The 18,803-nt window shown below is 43.4% G+C and overlaps 1 protein-coding gene and 1 pseudogene across 1 annotated transcript in view; one reads left to right on the top strand and one right to left on the bottom strand.

Annotated features, from left to right (window-relative positions):
* The window catches only part of LOC124719651, a 470,793-nt gene that overhangs the window by 273,904 nt on the left and 178,086 nt on the right, over positions 1 to 18,803 (top strand). The window lies entirely within an intron of this gene.
* Positions 15,704 to 15,821, bottom strand: LOC124720709 (annotated as a pseudogene).

Genomic DNA, 18,803 nt, shown 5'->3' with positions numbered 1-18,803 from the left:
AATCACGTAACCTAATTATTTATGAACCTAAATCGAAGTAAAGTTCGAGACGAATAGTCAGTTTCAGATTAACACGTTATTTTATTTAACAATAATTATTAATAAATCAGTTCATTCACACGATCGCATTCAAAGGGGTTCTTTGAATAAGTATCTAATCTGGAATCCCGTCAATATCAGAGATACTAAACAATGTTCTACCACTTTCGATAAAACGATTGTTCCTGTTTAATATCCATAATCTGTCACGAACTATGATTACTAGTCGCGTGAAGTAAAGCTTTTCCACTATCACAATACAAAGTACGAATCTGTTCGAAAATCGTTAATTCCGTAAAATATTTAAATCTTCACACGAAGTGACGTTAAAGTCAGAGAGATTATTGATCACCTCCCCGTTCCTCTAATATGACAAAAGTTCTAATTCTGATCTGAAATTAATGCTTCCCAAAAAACAATCTCGTCGCGATTTATTCTTGCGCCCTGGTTTAATAAAGCTCCTATTGTTGCTTCCTAAAGCTGTACGTCCTAATTGACTTCGAACAGACTAGATGATAGAGACTGGAGTATCATACTTGCGTCCGCAGCTCGTGGTCGTGAGGTAGCGTTCTCGCTTCCCGCGCCCGGGTTCCCGGGTTCGATTCCCGGCGGGGTCAGGGATTTTCTCTGCCTCGTGATGACTGGGTGTTGTGTAATGCCCTTAGGTTAGTTAGGTTTAAGTAGTTCTAAGTTCTAGGGGACTGATGACCATAGATGTTAAGTCCCATAGTGCTCAGAGCCATTTGAACCATCATAATTGCAATGTATGTGTATTTATACTTTAGTAAACGCTATCTTTGGTGTTCAAGACCTACGTTCTGTGACTATAACATTGATTTTTCATATATAAGAATAACTAATAATTTAACCATTTCTATCGTTTCCCCCCCCCCCCCCCTCCCATGCTTCCAAAATTTATGATTAAAATTCTTTTCTTTTTCTATTGTATTTCTACTGTAGATTTCCCTCTATTTGTCTCTTATTTCTATTTCGTAAATTACTACTTGTGGAGGGGCTTGGGACATTTTTTGAATTTATATTTCGAGGGCATGGGAGCTAATTTGGGAGCTATTTTGGTTTATTAACACCGAGAGGCATTGTAGGTGTTACAGTAGGTTGAATAAATCACCGCAGAGGTCGTCAATGAGGACTTACGGTAACAAAAAGTACTGACACAAGGAAACAAAACACGTAATGATACAAGATCACCAATGAATATGTCGCCCAGTATTAAAGCACTGGAGAGAGGCAAAGGTTGTCAAGAAGATCGTGTCACAGCATAAGCAGAAGTAATATCGGAATTCATGACGCGCCTTAAGGTATAAGGAGGACAGTCAGGCGCGCATTGCTCGTTAGTTTCACGTGAACCTATAAGCAGAACTAAGATAACGAGAGAGAATGTATCATGACAGCTCCTGCTCTAGCTACTACTGAGAAATATATGTGAAAATGTTTATTGTATTTAATGTAGGATTCTGGACCTCCACCTGCATGTATTTGTGTTTCATTATGTATTTATGTATTTCATCTGGCAGTCTACCCGTTCTCTCTGAGCATGCCTCCGAATTTTGAAATGTATTTTTATTTTATTATGTCATGTATGAAAATGCTCAGTGCAATTAGAGTACGCACAAACTGAGGTATTGAGAAGTAGCAGATATATGTAATTCATATTATTGTAACTTTGCTCATTTGAAAACAGCACTTGTGGAAAACATTCCAAATCCGAGGGCTTACCTCATCATCTAAATATTGTAAATACTTATTTGCTCCCACTGAGAGACAAGCACACACTGCACTTTTAGCAGCTGTGGCGTTCGCTGTGTTATTCAGTGGTTTGGTATTTAATTAATTTGTAAATGAAAATGATAATGTTATTTCATTACAGAGACTAATTACAAAATAATTTTTTCTCCCGGCTAAAGATTTGGTCAAGTTGCAAAAGAAATCCAAGTTAACGTTGTGTTAAAGTGTTGTCTGTAAGCTGTGTGAGAGTCACTAAATCACAGTTCATACAACAAATTCTATATAACTATTGATTATGATGGAAACAGTTGTCTTCAGCAAAATTATCTTTAAAACCACCGAGTATCAGCCGCGCACATCACTGACGTATGTTACCTGAAACAATATTATTCGCAACTCGTGCGTAATTAATTTCGGCTCCATACGTCAGCAAGAAAAGTTTGTTATACGGATCGTGATATGAGCTTTGTTTTTAAAGAACCAATCTGATTCGAGTTATTTTCATTAAAATGAGTTCAGGACCACCGGTGCACATTTATCTTTACACATTTTTATTACCTTCCGCATTTATGTCTGCAGAGTTGCGTAATTTGAAATTGCCACGGAGATAATTGTTAAGATGGCGGCAGACAATTGATAGAGACTTTCTATTGTTAGAGTATATTTCCTTTTAACGGAATAAGTATTTGAATTAATGCTTATTAAACTTTACTTTTATATTGTGGACTATTTAGACTAATTTTCATCAAGCAAACCTTTGATACTTTCGTAAGAAACACAGATAAAAATGTGATACAAATCGCTATCATCAATGGCTGCGCTCCTTGCAGCAGCAAGAAATAATTAACACAGATAGTGCTTAATATTAGTTAAAGTTACAAATAATTATTCACTCATATTTATAACAATAATGAACTCTATTCTCAAGTAATAATTAACAAATAATTACAATTTCTTAACAGACCTCTGTTTGATATGCGACTTGGGTCCGCAACCTACAAAAGCCAACCAAACAAAGGTAATAACAAAGGAAGACAAACGCAGATCATTAAAGGAATTTACAATTATCATTGCCTTTGTATGATACACATCGATATGTCCAATTACATCATAAAATGTTGTATAAATAATTAATATTTATCATCGCTTTGTTTTATTTCACTGTTTTTCTATATGTCAGATAGATAATGTTTATAACTGTTTGAGACATAATTTCCTCTCGTCGCACTGTAGCTTAAATTTATCTCGTGGATGTTACAACTTTGAAATGTATTTTTATTTTATTATGTCATGAGGGCAATGTTATTGAAATGGAAGAGGATGTAGATGAAGATGAAATGGGAGATATGATACTGCGTAAGAGTTTCATAGAGCACTGAAAAACCTAAGTCGAAACAAGGCCCCTGGAGTAGACAACATTCCATTAGAACTACTGAAAACCCTGGGAGATCCAGTACTGACAAAACTCTGCCATCTGGTGAGCAAAATGTATGAGACAGGCGAAATACCCTCAGACTTCAAGAAGAATATAATATAATTCCAATCCCAAAGAAAGCAGGTGTTGACAGATGTGAAAATTACCGAACTATCAGTTTAATAAGTCCCAGCTGCAAAATACTATCGCGAATTCCTTACAGACGAATGGAAAAACTGGTAGAAGCCCACCACGGGGAAGATCAGTTTAGATTCCGTAGAAATATGGGAAACGGGAGGCAATTCTGACCCTACGACTTATTTTAGAAGCTAGATTAAGAAAAGGCAAACCTACGTTTCTAGCATTTGTAGACTTAGAGAAAGCTTTTTACAATGTTGACTAGAATAATCTCTTTAAAATTCCGAAGGCGGCAGGGGTAAAATACAGGGAGCGAAAGGCTATTTACAATGTGTACAGAAACCAGATGGCAGTTACAAGAGTCGAGGGACATGAAAGGGAAGCAGTGGTTGGGAAGGGAGTGAGACAGGGTTGTAGCGTCTCCCCGATGTTATTCAATCTGTATATTGAGCAAGCAGTAAAGGAAACAAAAGAAAAATTCGGAGTAGGTATTAAAATCCATGAAGAAGAAAGAAAAACTTTGAGGTTCGCCGACGACATTATAATTCTGTCAGAGACAGCAAAGGACTTGGAAGAGCAGTTGAACGGAATGGACAGTGTCTTGAAGGGAGGATATAAGATGAACATCAACAAAAGCAAAACAAGGATAATGGAATGTAGTCTAATTAAGTCGGGTGATGCTGAGGGAATTAGGTTAGGAAATGAGACACTTAAAGTAGTAAAGGAGTTTTGCTATTTGTTGGAGCAAAATAACTGATGATGGTCGAAGTAGAGAGGATATAAAATGTAGACTGGCAATGGCAAGGAAAGCATTTCTGAAGAAGAGAAATTTGTTAACTTCGAGTATAGATTTAAGTGTAAGGAAGTCATTTCTGAAAGTGTTTGTATGGAGTGTAGCCATGTATGGAAGTGAAACATGGACGATAAATACACTCCTGGAAATGGAAAAAAGAACACATTGACACCGGTGTGTCAGACCCACCATACTTGCTCCGGACACTGCGAGAGGGCTGTACAAGCAATGATCACACGCACGGCACAGCGGACACACCAGGAACCGCGGTGTTGGCCGTCGAATGGCGCTAGCTGCGCAGCATTTGTGCACCACCGCCGTCAGTGTCAGCCGGTTTGCCGTGGCATACGGAGCTCCATAGCAGTCTTTAACACTGGTAGCATGCCGCGACAGCGTGGACGTGAACCGTATGTGCAGTTGACGTACTTTGAGCGAGGGCATATAGTGGGCATGCGGGAGGCCGGGTGGACGTACCGCCGAATTGCTTAACCCATGGGGCGTGAGGTCTCCACAGTACATCGATGTTGTCGCCAGTGGTCGGCGGAAGGTGCACGTGCCCGTCGACCTGGGACCGGACCGCAGCGACGCACGGATGCACGCCAAGACCGTAGGATCCTACGCAGTGCCGTAGGGGACCGCACCGCCACTTCCCCGCAAATTAGGGACACTGTTGCTCCTAGGGTATCGGCGAGGACCATTCGCAACCGTCTCCATGAAGCTGGGCTACGGTCCCGCACACCGTTAGGCCGTCTTCCGCTCACGCCCCAACATCGTGCAGCCCGCCTCCAGTGGTGTCGCGACAGGCGTGAATGGAGGGACGAATGGAGACGTGTCGTCTTCAGCGATGAGAGTCGCTTCTGCCTTGGTGCCAATGATGGTCGTATGCGTGTTTGGCGCCGTGCAGGTGAGCGCCACAATCAGGACTGCATACGACCGAGGCACACAGGGCCAACACCCGGCATCATGTTGTGGGGAGCGATCTCCTACACTGGCCGTACACCACTGGTGATCGTCGAGGGGACACTGAATAGTGCACGGTACATCCAAACCGTCATCGAACCCATCGTTCTACCATTCCTGGACCGGCAAGGGAACTTGCTGTTCCAACAGGACAATGCACGTCCGCATGTATCCCGTGCCACCCAACGTACTCTAGAAGGTGTAAGTCAACTACCCTGGCCAGCAAGATCTCCGGATCTGTCCCCCATTGAGCATGTTTGGGACTGGATGAAGCGTCGTCTCACGCGGTCTGCACGTCCAGCACGAACGCTGGTCCAACTGAGGCGCCAGGTGGAAATGGCATGGCAAGCCATTCCACAAGGCTACATCCAGCATCTCTACGATCGTCTCCATGGGAGAATAGCAGCCTGCATTGCTGCGAAAGGTGGATATACACTGTACTAGTGCCGACATTGTGCATGCTCTGTTGCCTGTGTCTATGTGCCTGTGGTTCTGTCAGTGTGATCATGTGATGTATCTGACCCCAGGAATGTGTCAATAAAGTTTCCCCTTCCTGGGACAATGAATTCACGGTGTTCTTATTTCAATTTCCAGGAGTGTAGTTTGGACAAGAAGAGAATAGAAGCTTTCGAAATGTGGTGCTACAGAAGAATGCTGAAGATTAGATGGGTAGACCACATAACTAATGAGGAGGTGCTGAATAGGATTGGGGAGAAGAGGAGTTTGTGGCACAACTTGGCTAGAGGAAGGGATCGGTTGGTAGGACATGTTCTGAGGCATCAAGGGATCACCAATTTAGTATTGGAGGGCAGTGTGGAGGGTAAAAATCGTAGAGGGAGACCGAGAAATGAATACACTAAGCAGATTCCGAAGGATGTAGGCTGCAGTACGTACTGAGAGATGAAGAAGCTTGCACAGGATAGAGTAACATGGAGAGCTGTATCAAACCAGTCTCAGGACTGAAGCCCACAACAACAACAATGTCATGTATGAAAATGATCAATGCAATTATAGTACGATCAAACTGAGGTATTGCGATGTAGCAAATATATATAATACATATTACTGTAACTTCGCTCGTTTGAAAACAGCACTTGTGGAAAACATTCCAAACCCGAGGCCTTACTTCATCATCTAAATATTGTAAATGCTTATTTGCTCCCACTGAGAGAAATGCACCTAGTGTAACATACGCTTTTCGTGCTGAATCCAAGCTCTCAGTCCACGCGATGACGCATGTTACTTTAATAATTTAGCTACAGTAGCAATCCGCAATGAAACGTGAGATGTACGGGGGTCGTTCAATAAGCAATGCTCGACATTTTTTCTCACAAAATATTCATCGTTAAAAGTCAGAATTTGGTGACAACATACATCAACCTGTCTGGTCCATGTCCTATTTTTCTACGAAGTCTCCATCACGTTCTACGGCCGTACGCCAAAGTCCTGGAAGAGCATGTATTCCATGCTGGTAAAAACTGTAGGCGTAGCCATGTTTCCACTGCGTGACTGACACTCTCGTCATCTTCAAAGTAGAGAATCTTTAAGCGGCCCAAAGAGATGGAAGTCCGAGCGTGCCAGGCCTTTCTTTGAATCTCGTGGTCCGCTGTGAGCATTAGTGGACCTCATCGTGAGTACCTCTTTGAATATCCGAGAGTCTCCATCATTGCAGACTTCCGATGGTGACCGACAACTGTAGAGCCAATTGTCGAGTTGTGGTGCGCCTGTCGGCACGAATAACGACATCTGCACAGTTCAGCATTTCTGAAGCAGTGGCTGCGACATGACGTCCCGAGCGTGGCTGATCATGGAGCTTTCTACATTTCCTGGTACTGTAACTTTCTTTACGCATCGCCCAACTGTACTCCTATTAACTACAGCGTCGCCATACACTGCACACAAACTTTTATGGACGTTCACCACGGTTTTCTTTTTCTGAACACAAGAATTCAATAATACACTACTCGCAGTTAAATTGCCACACCAAGAAGAAATGCAGGTGATAAATGGGTATTCAATGGACAAATATATTATACTGCCACTGACATGTGATTACATTTTCACGCAATTTGGGTGCACAGATCCTGAGAAATCAGCGCCCAGAACAACCACCTCTGGCCGTAATAAAGGCCTTGGTACGCCTGGGCATTGAGTCAAACAGAGCTTGGATGGCATGTACAGGTACAGCTGCTCATGCAGCTTCAACAGGATACCACAGTTCGTGAAGAATAGTGACTGCCGTATTGTGATGAGCCAGTTGCTCGGCCACCATTGACCAGACGTGTTCAGTTGGTGAGAGATCTGGAGAATGTGCTGGCCAGGGCAGCAGTCGAACATTTTCTGTATCCAGAAAGGCCCGTACAGGACCTGCAACACGCGGTCGTGCATTATCCAACTGAAATGTAGGGTTTCGCAGGGATCGAATGAAGGGTAGAGCCACGGGTCGTAACACATCTGAAATGTAACGTCCAGTGTTCAAAGTGCCGTCAGTGCGAAGAAGAGGTTACCGAGACGTGTAAACAATGGCACCCCATACCATAACGGCGGGTGATACGCCAGTATGGCGATGAAGAATAAACGCTTCCAATGTGCGTTCTCCGCGATGTCGCCAAATACCGATGCGGCCATCACTATGCTGTAAACAGAACCTGGATTCATGCGAAAAAATGACGTTTTGCCATTCGTGCACCCAGATTCGTCGTCGAGTACACCATCGCAGGCGCTCCTGTCTGTGATGCAGCGTCAAGGGTAACCGCAGCCAAGGTCTCCGAGTTGATAGTTCATGCTGTTGCAAACGTCGTCGAACTGTTCGTGCAGATGGTTGTTGTCTTGCAAACGTCCCCATCTGTTGACTCAGGGATCGAGACGTGGCTACACGATCCGTTGCGGCCATGCGGTTGAGATGCCTGTCATCTCGACTGCTAGTGATACGAGGCGGTTGGGATCCAGCACGGCGTCCCGTATTACTCTCCAGAACCCACCGATTCCACATTCTGCTAACAGTCATTGGATCTCGACCAACGCGAGCAGCAATGTCGCGATGCGATAAACCGCAATCGTGATAGGTTACAATCCGGCCTTTACGAAAGTCGGAAACGTGATGGTATGCATTTCTCCTCCTTACACGAGGCATCACAACTACGTTTCACCAGGCAACGCCGATCAATTGCTGTTTGTGTATGAGAATCGCTTAGAAACTTTGCTCATGTCAGCACGTTGTAGGTGTCGCCACCGGGGCCAACCTTGTGTGAATGCTCTCAAAAGCTAATCATTTGCATATCACAGCATGTTCTTCCTGTTGGTTAAAATTTGCGTATGTAGCACGTCATCTTCGTGGTGTAGCAGTTGTAATGGCCAGTAGTGTAGCAAACTGCTTGCAACGTGGATCGTATGTAGACGCCATTTTGACGGTGTAATACAGTTCTGCCTTCTGCCTGAACGGAGCACAGAACAAACATCAAATGTGAAGCACCAACAAGGACGTTTGTCTACGTACACTAATAGTTTTTTTTTTTAAATGTGAGGCATTACTTACTGAACGGCCCTCGTAAAATGATTAGCCCATGAGAACTGGTACTAGTTAGCTACACCAGCATATATTCAGAATCACTGTCTCGGTGATGCCAAAATCCCTACCGCGTATGCCAAAATAAGGCACACCAACTTGCGAAAAACTGATTTAGTGGCCAGTACACCCTCAGGCAAACACAAACACCGAAACGCGTAATCTATCGACCGACGCGAGACAGCACACCTGCTGATTTCTACGGTAGGCAGGATTTACTGAATGATTAATTTGGGTGTGGGAAATGATGATGATGAACCTCAGGCTGCAGAAGAAGACAATGTGCGCGCTGAACTGCCGCCAGTTGAAGGAGACAGTGAAGGTGCTAAATAAATTGTGCTACTGCTAAAGATTCATTCTTTGAATGCTGAAATTTGTGACTGCAATTATCTGTCCCCTTATTTATGTCATTTCATTGTAGCCATTTTTGTTACTGATTTTGTGGAATAAAAAAAAAGTAAGGGTGGATCGATTCAGACGACTCGGTTATTTGCGCTACTGACGGGCCACGGCGAATGTGGATCCGTTCTGCTGGAATAGCCGGTGGGCGCCCGTGATCGCATACTGCTGCACTTGATTTTTTGACCCTCCCACTTTCATTACTTAGTCTATTGCCGTGTTGTCAGCCAGAAGTGATTTCCAGCGTTCCCCAACGTAGTGTTATGGGCCCTTTGCTGTCCCTTATCTACACTCCTGGAAATTGAAATAAGAACACCGTGAATTCATTGTCCCAGGAAGGGGAAACTTTATTGATACATTCCTGGCGTCAGATACATCACATGATCACACTGACAGAACCACAGGCACATAGACACAGGCAACAGAGCATGCACAATGTCGGCACTAGTACAGAGTATATCCACCTTTCGCAGCAATGCAGGCTGCTATTCTCCCATGGAGACGATCGTAGAGATGCTGGATGTAGACCTGTGGAACGGCTTGCCATGCCATTTCCACCTGGCGCCTCAGTTGGACCAGCGTTCGTGCTGGACGTGCAGACCGCGTGAGACGACGCTTCATCCAGTCCCAAACATGCTCAATGGAGGACAGATCCGGAGATCTTGCTGGCCAGGGTAGTTGACTTACACCTTCTAGAGCACGTTGGGTGGCACGGGATACATGCGGACGTGCATTGTCCTGTTGGAACAGCAAGTTCCCTTGCCGGTCTAGGAATGGTAGAACGATGGGTTCGATGACGGTTTGGATGTACCGTGCACTATTCAGTGTCCCCTCGACGATCACCAGTGGTGTACGGCCAGTGTAGGAGATCGCTCCCCACACCATGATGCCGGGTGTTGGCCCTGTGTGCCTCGGTCGTATGCAGTCCTGATTGTGGCGCTCACCTGCACGGCGCCAAACACGCATACGACCATCATTGGCACCAAGGCAGAAGCGACTCTCATCGCTGAAGACGACACGTCTCCATTCGTCCCTCCATTCACGCCTGTCGCGACACCACTGGAGGCGGGCTGCACGATGTTGGGGCGTGAGCGGAAGACGGCCTAACGGTGTGCGGGACCGTAGCCCCGCTTCATGGAGACGGTTGCGAATGGTCCTCGCCGATACCCCAGGAGCAACAGTGTCCCTAATTTGCTGGGAAGTGGCGGTGCGGTCCCCTACGGCACTGCGTAGGATCCTACGGTCTTGGCGTGCATCCGTGCGTCGCTGCGGTCCGGTCCCAAGTCGACGGGCACGTGCACCTTCCGCCGACCACTGGCGACAACATCGATGTACTGTGGAGACCTCACGCCCCACGTGTTGAGCAATTCGGCGGTACGTCCACCCGGCCTCCCGCATGCCCACTACACGCCCTCGCTCAAAGTCCGTCAACTGCACATACGGTTCACGTCCACGCTGTCGCGGCATGCTACCAGTGTTAAAGACTGCGATAGAGCTCCGTATGCCACGGCAAACTGGCTGACACTGACGGCGGCGGTACACAAATGCTGCGCAGCTAGCGCCATTCGACGGCCAACACCGCGGTTCCTGGTGTGTCTGCTGTGCCGTGCGTGTGATCATTGCTTGTACAGCCCTCTCGCAGTGTCCGGAGCAAGTATGGTGGGTCTGACACACCGGTGTCAATGTGTTCTTTTTTCCATTTCCAGGAGTGTATATAAACGATTTGGGAGACAATCTGAGCAGCCGTTTTCGGTTGTTTGCAGATGACGCTGTCGTTTATCGATTAATAAAATCAGAAGATCAAAACAAATTGCAACACGATTTAGAAAAGATATCTGAATGGGGCGAAAAGTATCAGTGGACCCTAAATAACAAAAAGTGTGAGGTCATCCACATGAGTGCTGAAAGGAACTTGTTAAACTTCGGCTACACGATAAGTAAGTCTAATCTAAAGGCCGGAAATTCAACTAAATACCTAGGTATTACAATTACGAACAACTTAAATAGGAAGGAACACGTGGAAAATGTTGTGGGGAAGGCTAACCAAAGACTTCGTTTTATTGGCAGGACACTTAGAAAATGTAACAGACCTACTAAGGAGACTGCCTACACTTCGCTTGTCTGTCCTCTTTTAGAATACTGCTGCGCGGTGTGGGATCCTTACCAGATAGAACTGACGGAGTACATCGAAAAACTTCAAAGAAGTGTAACACGTTTTGTATTATCGCGAAATATGGGGGAGAGTGTCACAGAAATGACACAGGTTTTGGGCTGGAAATCGTTAAAAGAAAGTCGTTTTTCGTTGCGGTGGAATCTTCTCACGAAAATTCCTATCACCAACTTTCTCCTCCGAATGTGGAAATATTTTTTTGACACCGACCAACGTAGGGAGGAGCAATCACCACCATAAAATAAGGGAAATCAGAGCTCGTACGGAAAGATATAGGTGTTCATTCTTTCCGCGCGCTATACGAGATTGGAATAATAATATGATTTGCAGAGTATCCATGTAGATGTAGATTTTGTATTTCTTTCTTCTGTCGATAAAGAGGTAGCCGCATTAAAAGCTACACCACGTTAGGAGGCTAGGAGGCTGTTTGAGACGATTTTTTTGGGAATTCTTTCGGCTGGGAAGAATCAGAATGTAATCAAATTTTGATATCATTTCCTTCATGTTTCGAACAGTTTTTGTGAATTTTTTTGAATAATTTCGGCAAAAAATAACAAAGTTACACTGTGATGACCGCTGAAGGTTGTGTATATAGATCTAGCCATTCCGATTTTATCTGAAATCGAAAAGGTTTTGATTTTTCATTAATAACTTATTTTCTAAGAATAGGAACCTCAATGCAGGTGAAAATTAAAAAAATTGCAGGCGCTGAAACAATTTACTTAGATTTTCACGATTTTTTCTCTAATTATGCAAAGAAAAATGCCCTTAAAATCAATATATTATCTCACAAGTTGTTTCATATAATTTGTAATTTTATAAAGAATCAGTCTATCAATTTTCATAATGATCGGTTCTACATTTTTTGAGTTAGACTGCACGCAAATGTGAAAAAAGTCATTTTGAGATAAATGCGTTTGAAAAATAAATTCTCGGAAACTAGAAATTCAAGCAAGTTAACAATAATGTAAAATGCTTACCGATTAATCTGCGATTCCTTCACCGTATAGCAACTCTGCTTCTTCCTCTTGGGCTTCGTTTTGCGCTTGCAGCAGTGCTTTCCGAGTTTTCCCACTTTCCTTCGTTTCCAACGCACTACGTCGATTCTGCCGGCTCACGCGCTGGTTATCCATTTGTTCGGCACAGTTGAAGCTTTGCGTGCCCACTACAATTCCTGCCTCGTTCATGACCATCAGAAGGGATGAATTTCCTGCATCGAATAAGCCCACTGCTAAATACGATACCAATTCAACGATTTTTATTCCGGAGTGCAAGTGTTTAGGAGCTAATCGCCAAATAGTGGAATTACATCTTTCATTCGCGTTTTGTGTGTGGCCACCTATACATCTCTCCAGTAATTCACCCCTTTATAAATCTTCATACATTGGAAGAATTTCCTTCTGTACGTCGGTGTGCAACGGAGTAGGGTGCGGTTCGTGTTCAAGGGCTGTTCGCTTCTGCAAGCCGGCCGGTGTGGCCGTGCGGTTCTAGGCGCTTCGGTCTGGAACCGCGTGACCGCTACGGTCGCAGGTTCGAATCCTGCCTCGAGCATGGATGTGTGTGATGTCCTTAGGTTAGTAACTAGTTCTAAGTTCTAGGGGACTGATGACCTCAGATGTTAAGTTCCGTAGTGCTCAGAGCCATTTGAACCATTTTTTGGTTCTGCCACTCGCACTAACTGTCTTCTCCCCCGGGGCAACACTCGTGTAGAGGTTTTTCATCCATGGAAATCATATCATACAATGTCACCACAACTGATCTTCTCACGTTTTGCTCGGTTCTATGCTCATAAAATCTAAACGAATTCGTATTTAGCGTTGAAATTTTGACAGCGTATCCTTGGCTAGTTAAGCTAACGATTTACGCAATAAAAAAAAATCGGATTTTTTTGAACCTCCTAATGTGGTTTCCCTCGTAATCGGGACTAAGCTCTACGACAGTACCAAGATTATCAGATTCTTTTCCAGTCTCTCTTGTTGCAGTGATCCATCTCGCTTACTCAGGTTTTGCCGTAAGGTGTCAATAGTGTCGTAATAAAAGAAAAACCCTACAAAGATATCGAACGCCTCGCACTTCGGTAACGTATGCCTAACCTTCAGTGACAGAAGTACAACTTATCTACTTGTTGGTTGTCACCAAACTGCGTTCCTTCCTCACTCCATTTGCGACCGCACACATTTCTGAATGGCACACTCAGAATTATTCAAGCCGAGTGGTCCTTTCAAGCGTTACGCCTGTGCCTGTAGTTCTGCTGGTCATTGCCATTATTGCATGGGTTTGATATACGTGTGGCTACTGTAAATCCCGCGAGCCATCACCACAATTTTTTCACATCACTGGACACGCATGGGCCTCCCAGCAGGTTAAACTACAAACTTTTGTACAACTATACACTCAAGTTTTAAGCAAATTTGTTAAAAACGGATTATGGGGAAGTAGTTTTAAGATACATCTACATCTACATATACGTCTACATCCATACTCCGCAAGCCACCTGACGGTGTGTGGCGGAGGGTACTTCGAGTACCTCTATCGGTTCTCCCTTCTATTCCAGTCTCGTATTGTTCGTGGAAAGAAAGATTGTCGGTATGCCTCTGTGTGGGCTCTAATGTCTCTGATTTTATCCTCACGGTCTCTTCGAGAGATATACGTAGGCGGGAGCAATATTCTGCTTGACTCCTCGGTGAAAGTATGTTCTCGAAACTTCAACGAAGGCCCGTAACGAGCTACTGAGCGTCTCTCTTGTAGAGTCTTCCACTGGAGTTTGTCATCTCCGTAACGCTTTCGCGATTACCAAATGATCCTGTAACGAAGCGCGCTGCTCTCCGTTGGATCTTCTCTATCTCTTCTATCAACCTTATCTGGTACGGATCCCACACCGGTGAGCAGTATTCGAGCAGTGGTCGAACAAGTGTACTGCAACCTACTTCCTTTGTTTTCGGATTGCATTTCCTTAGGATTCCTCCAATGAATCTCATTCTGGCATCTGCTTTACCGACGATCAACTTTATCTGATCATTCCATTTTAAATCACTCCTAATCTCTACTCCCAGATAATTTATGGAATTAACAGCTTCCAGTTGCTGACCTGCTATATTGTAGCTAAATGATAAAGGATCTTTCTTTCTCCGTATTTGCAGCACATTACACTTGTCTACATTGAGATTAAATTGCCATTCCCTGCACCATGCGTCAATTCATTGCCGATCGTCCTGCATTTCAGTACAATTTTCCATTGTTACAACCTCTCGATATACTACAGCGTCATCCGCAAAAAGCCTCAGAGAACTTACGATGTTATTCACAAGGTCATTTATATATGTATATTGTGAATAGCAACGGTCCTACGACACTCCCCTGCGGCACACCTGAAATCACTCTTACTTCGGAAGACTTTTCTCCATTGAGAATGACATGCTGCGTTCTATTGTCTAGGAACTCTTCAACCCAATCACACAATTGGTCTGATAGTCCGTATGCTCTTACTTTGTTCATTAAACGATTGTGAGGAACTGTATCAAACGCCTTGCGAAAGTCAAGAAACACGGCATCTACCTGGGAACCCGTGTCTATGGCCCTGTGAGTCTCGTGGACGAATAGCGCAAGCTGGGTTTCACACGATCGTCTTTTTCGATACCCATACTGATTCCTACAGAGTAGATATCTAGTCTCCAGAAAAGTCATTAAACTCGAACATAATACGTGTTCCAAAATTCTACAACTGATCGACGTTAGAGATATAGGTCTATAGTTCTGCACATCTGTTCGACGTCCCTTCTCGAAAACGGGGTGACCTAAGCCCTTTTCAAATCCTTTGGAACGCTGCGCTCTTCTGGAGACCTACGGTACACCGCTGCAAGAAGGGGGTCATGTCCCCTCGCGTGTAAAATCGAACTGGTATCCCATCAGGTCCAGCGGCCTTTCCTGTTTTGAGCGATTTTAATTGTTTTTCTATCCCTCTGTCATCTATTTCTATATCTACCATTTTGTTATCTGTGCGACAATCTAGAGAAGGAACTACAGTGCAGTCTTCCTCTGTGAAACATCTTTGGAAAAGGATATTTAGTATTTCGGTCTTTAGTCTGTCATCCTGGACATTTTGTTTTGATCCACCTAACGCTTTGACGTAAGACCTAAATTTCTTATGATTAGGACCATGAGTAATAACAAAATATTTATAATGAAAGTGTCTGAAAGTTCGTTTCTTTCATTGCCAGTTATATATATTATGGCTCATTCTGTGTTCGTATATATATCACTTATAGTTAATTTAGCACAGCACTCCGTCTTCAGGCCACGAGTGGCCTACCGGGACCGTCCGACCGTCGTATCATCATCAGTGGAGGATGCGGATAGGAGGGGCGTGGTGTCAGCACACCGCTCTCCAGGTCGTTATGATGGTATTCTTGACCGAAGCCGCTACTATTCGGTCGAGTAGCTCCTCAACTAGCATCACGAGGCTGAGTGCACCCCGAAAAATGGCAACAGCGCATGACGGCCTGGATGGTCACCCATCCAAGTCCCGACCACACCCGACAGGGCTTAACTTCGGTGATCTGGCGGGAACCGGTGTATCCACTGCGGCAAGGCCGTTGCTATAGTTAATTTACTCCCTGCTAATTGTGAGTCACTGGCGCCTCCACTGACGCGATTCCCGCCTGCGAGTGTTGCATGGGGGCTTAATTAAATAAATTTGATTGAAAATATTTTTTTTTTTTTTTTTTTGTTCGATTACGCAGTGTCTCGTAATCGGTTGGCCCTGACTAGTATTATTACGCTATCTGACTGCAACAAACAATGTAAGAAAATTTTCGTAAACACAGTTAATTAATTAAGTCCCCAGCAACTAAAAAACCTACAAAATCCAAGCACAAATGTAACTGTTCTGTATGTGGGAGTGTGACTCAACGTATGCATCTGGCACGGTTCTTTTCCAACAAGACAAGAATTTTTAAATACCAACTATACAGACGTGACAAAAGAAAATTAGAAAACTATAATTACGCAAGAAAACCAGAATTCCACTCTAATCCAAGAACACAAGCCAGATGCTTTGTTGACTGAACCTGTAGTGACACATTATTTCAGATAGACAATTAATAAAAAAAAAACATTATAAATTTTACCTTCATATATATTGACGAAATGCACTCATTACAATAACATCTGCTATCTCTCCCATCAAATAACTGCATAAAACAAGGAGCAACACTCTTTACTACCACATCTCACTCCGACTTCACGACAATCACGAGCTCTTAACACACACTGTGCTCTCTACTAGCACTGACTGCCACGAACTCTCAACAACCACTGACTGCCATGAGATCTTAACACGCACTGTGGAGGCGGCTTAATAGTACTCTTTGGCGCACTCTCTGGCGCAGTGGCACAGTGCAGCCACCTTTCATATGCCCCTCCTCCACAGGCCAGAATTTGATGGTATTTTTGCCAGCATTGGTGGTGAAAATACCACCAAATTCGTCCAGAAAAATACAGACAAAAATAAAAGATAATATTAATACCTAAATATCACATAATTAGTTAAAAATTTTGGCTTTGCACTGACCTTTTACTAACCTAATATATGAAATACAGTAAGCAATACAACTTCTTTTCATGCATGTGGCTTTACATAATAATTTACACAATATACAAAAAATCAGTTTATACAAATGTTCACATAAAATGCTCTCAATGATTAATTATACAAAAAAAAGATACTAACAGGTGACATCTTTTCAGTAGAAGCAGTCCATCAGTTGCACCCAGTAAAGTTTAGCAGGTACACCCAGCAACAAGTCACATTAGTTCAGTAGAAGCAGTTCATCAGTGGCACCCAGCAATGTTGAGTTGGTGCAGACAGCAACAAGTGACTTCATTTCAGTAAAAGCAGTTCACCAGTTGCACCCAGCAATGTTGAGAGCAGGTGCAGACACCAACAAGTAATACCATTTCAGTAAAAACAGTCCATCTGTGGCACCCAGCAATGTTGAGTAGGTGCAGACAGTAAAAAGTAACATCATTTCAGTAGAAACAGTTCTAACAGTGGCACTCAGTAAAGTTCAAGAGGTACACACAGCAACAAGTCACATTAGTTCAGTAGAAGCAGTCCATCAGAGGCACCCAGCAATGTTGAGTAGGTGCAGACACCAACAAGTGACATCATTTCAGTAGAAGCAGTCCATCAGAGGCACCCAGCAATGTTGAGTAGGTGCAGACAGCAACAAGTGACTTCATTTCAGTAGAAACAGTTCATCAGTTGCACCCAGCAATGTTGAGTGCAGGTGCAGACACCAACAAGTGACACCATTTCAGTAGGAGTAGTCCATCAGTTGCACCCAGCAATGTTGAGCAGGTGCAGACAGCAACAAGTGACATTATTTCAGTAGAAACAGTTCATCAGTTGCACCCAGCAATGTTGAGTGCAGGTGCAGACACCAACAAGTGACACCATTTCAGTAGGAGTAGTCCATCAGTTGCACCCAGCAATGTTGAGCAGGTGCAGACAGCAACAAGTGACATTATTTCAGTAGAAGCAGTCCATCAGAGGCACCCAGCAATGTTGAGTAGGTGCAGACAGCAAAAAGTCACCTCTCTCAGCAGAAGCAGTTCGATAAAATTCACTAGCACTGATCACACTGTTCATCAGAGTTTATGAGCAGAAATTAAACATGTCCTAGTGGCACCAATCATGAAGGAAAGGTACAAGTAACAGTCCATAATTTTTTTTTTACAATCACTGATCACACAGTTCATCAGCAGAAATTGAACATGACTAAATGTCACACATCATGTTGAAAAGTGCAGGTAACAGTTCAGAATATTTATCTTCACTAATCAGACAGTTCAGGCATGAACAATAATTTGAATGCACATACAAATGCTTTTACAGTAACATACAAATCATAACAAACACACAAATGATGTCAAATAATTGTCCTATTAACTATTACAATACACAAATACCAGTAAACCTATAATATTCATGGGTCTCAGTGCAAGCCACTACCAACAAATAAAATAATATTTAGGAGATAGGTGGGTAGGATTAGGAAAGGAAAACACACAAAACACACTCACGCATCTCTCATCCACATTAAATGCTACTGTGTAATTGAATAGTGTTAATTGTGTAAATGAAATTCTGTCTAAATCTGATGTTCATCATGTGTATCAAGTAGTACTGGCAGCAATGTATAACAGTCAATAATAGTTAAGTCAACGTCATAGTCATCATGTCAAGACCAATGTTTGCCAAGCCAGATCAAAATGTACTGTTGCTGAACAACTGTCAGTGAGCCAAGATATGCAATTACTTCCTCTCTCCAAAAAAAAGTATATACTGCTTATTGATTTAACAAAGTGTGTATAGACAATCTTCCTTCTATTTTAGTGTTCTAGTCTGCTATCTTCATCCTCCTTGTTCCATAAGACCAACAAAAAAAAAAAAATATGCTCCTCACTTACTTTACCTCTTATACACCAAAACTCCAATAATCATCAGCTTCACACAATCTCAATAATACCTCAATAATACCTCTTCAATACGTCTTATCATCAATATCATTTACCTTAC

This window comes from Schistocerca piceifrons, chromosome 11, assembly GCF_021461385.2.
Source record: "Schistocerca piceifrons isolate TAMUIC-IGC-003096 chromosome 11, iqSchPice1.1, whole genome shotgun sequence".
In the NCBI taxonomy this organism is placed as follows: Eukaryota; Metazoa; Arthropoda; class Insecta; order Orthoptera; family Acrididae; genus Schistocerca; species Schistocerca piceifrons.
Note: the sequence above shows the minus strand (reverse complement) of the source record. Positions and strands in the feature narration are given on the sequence as shown.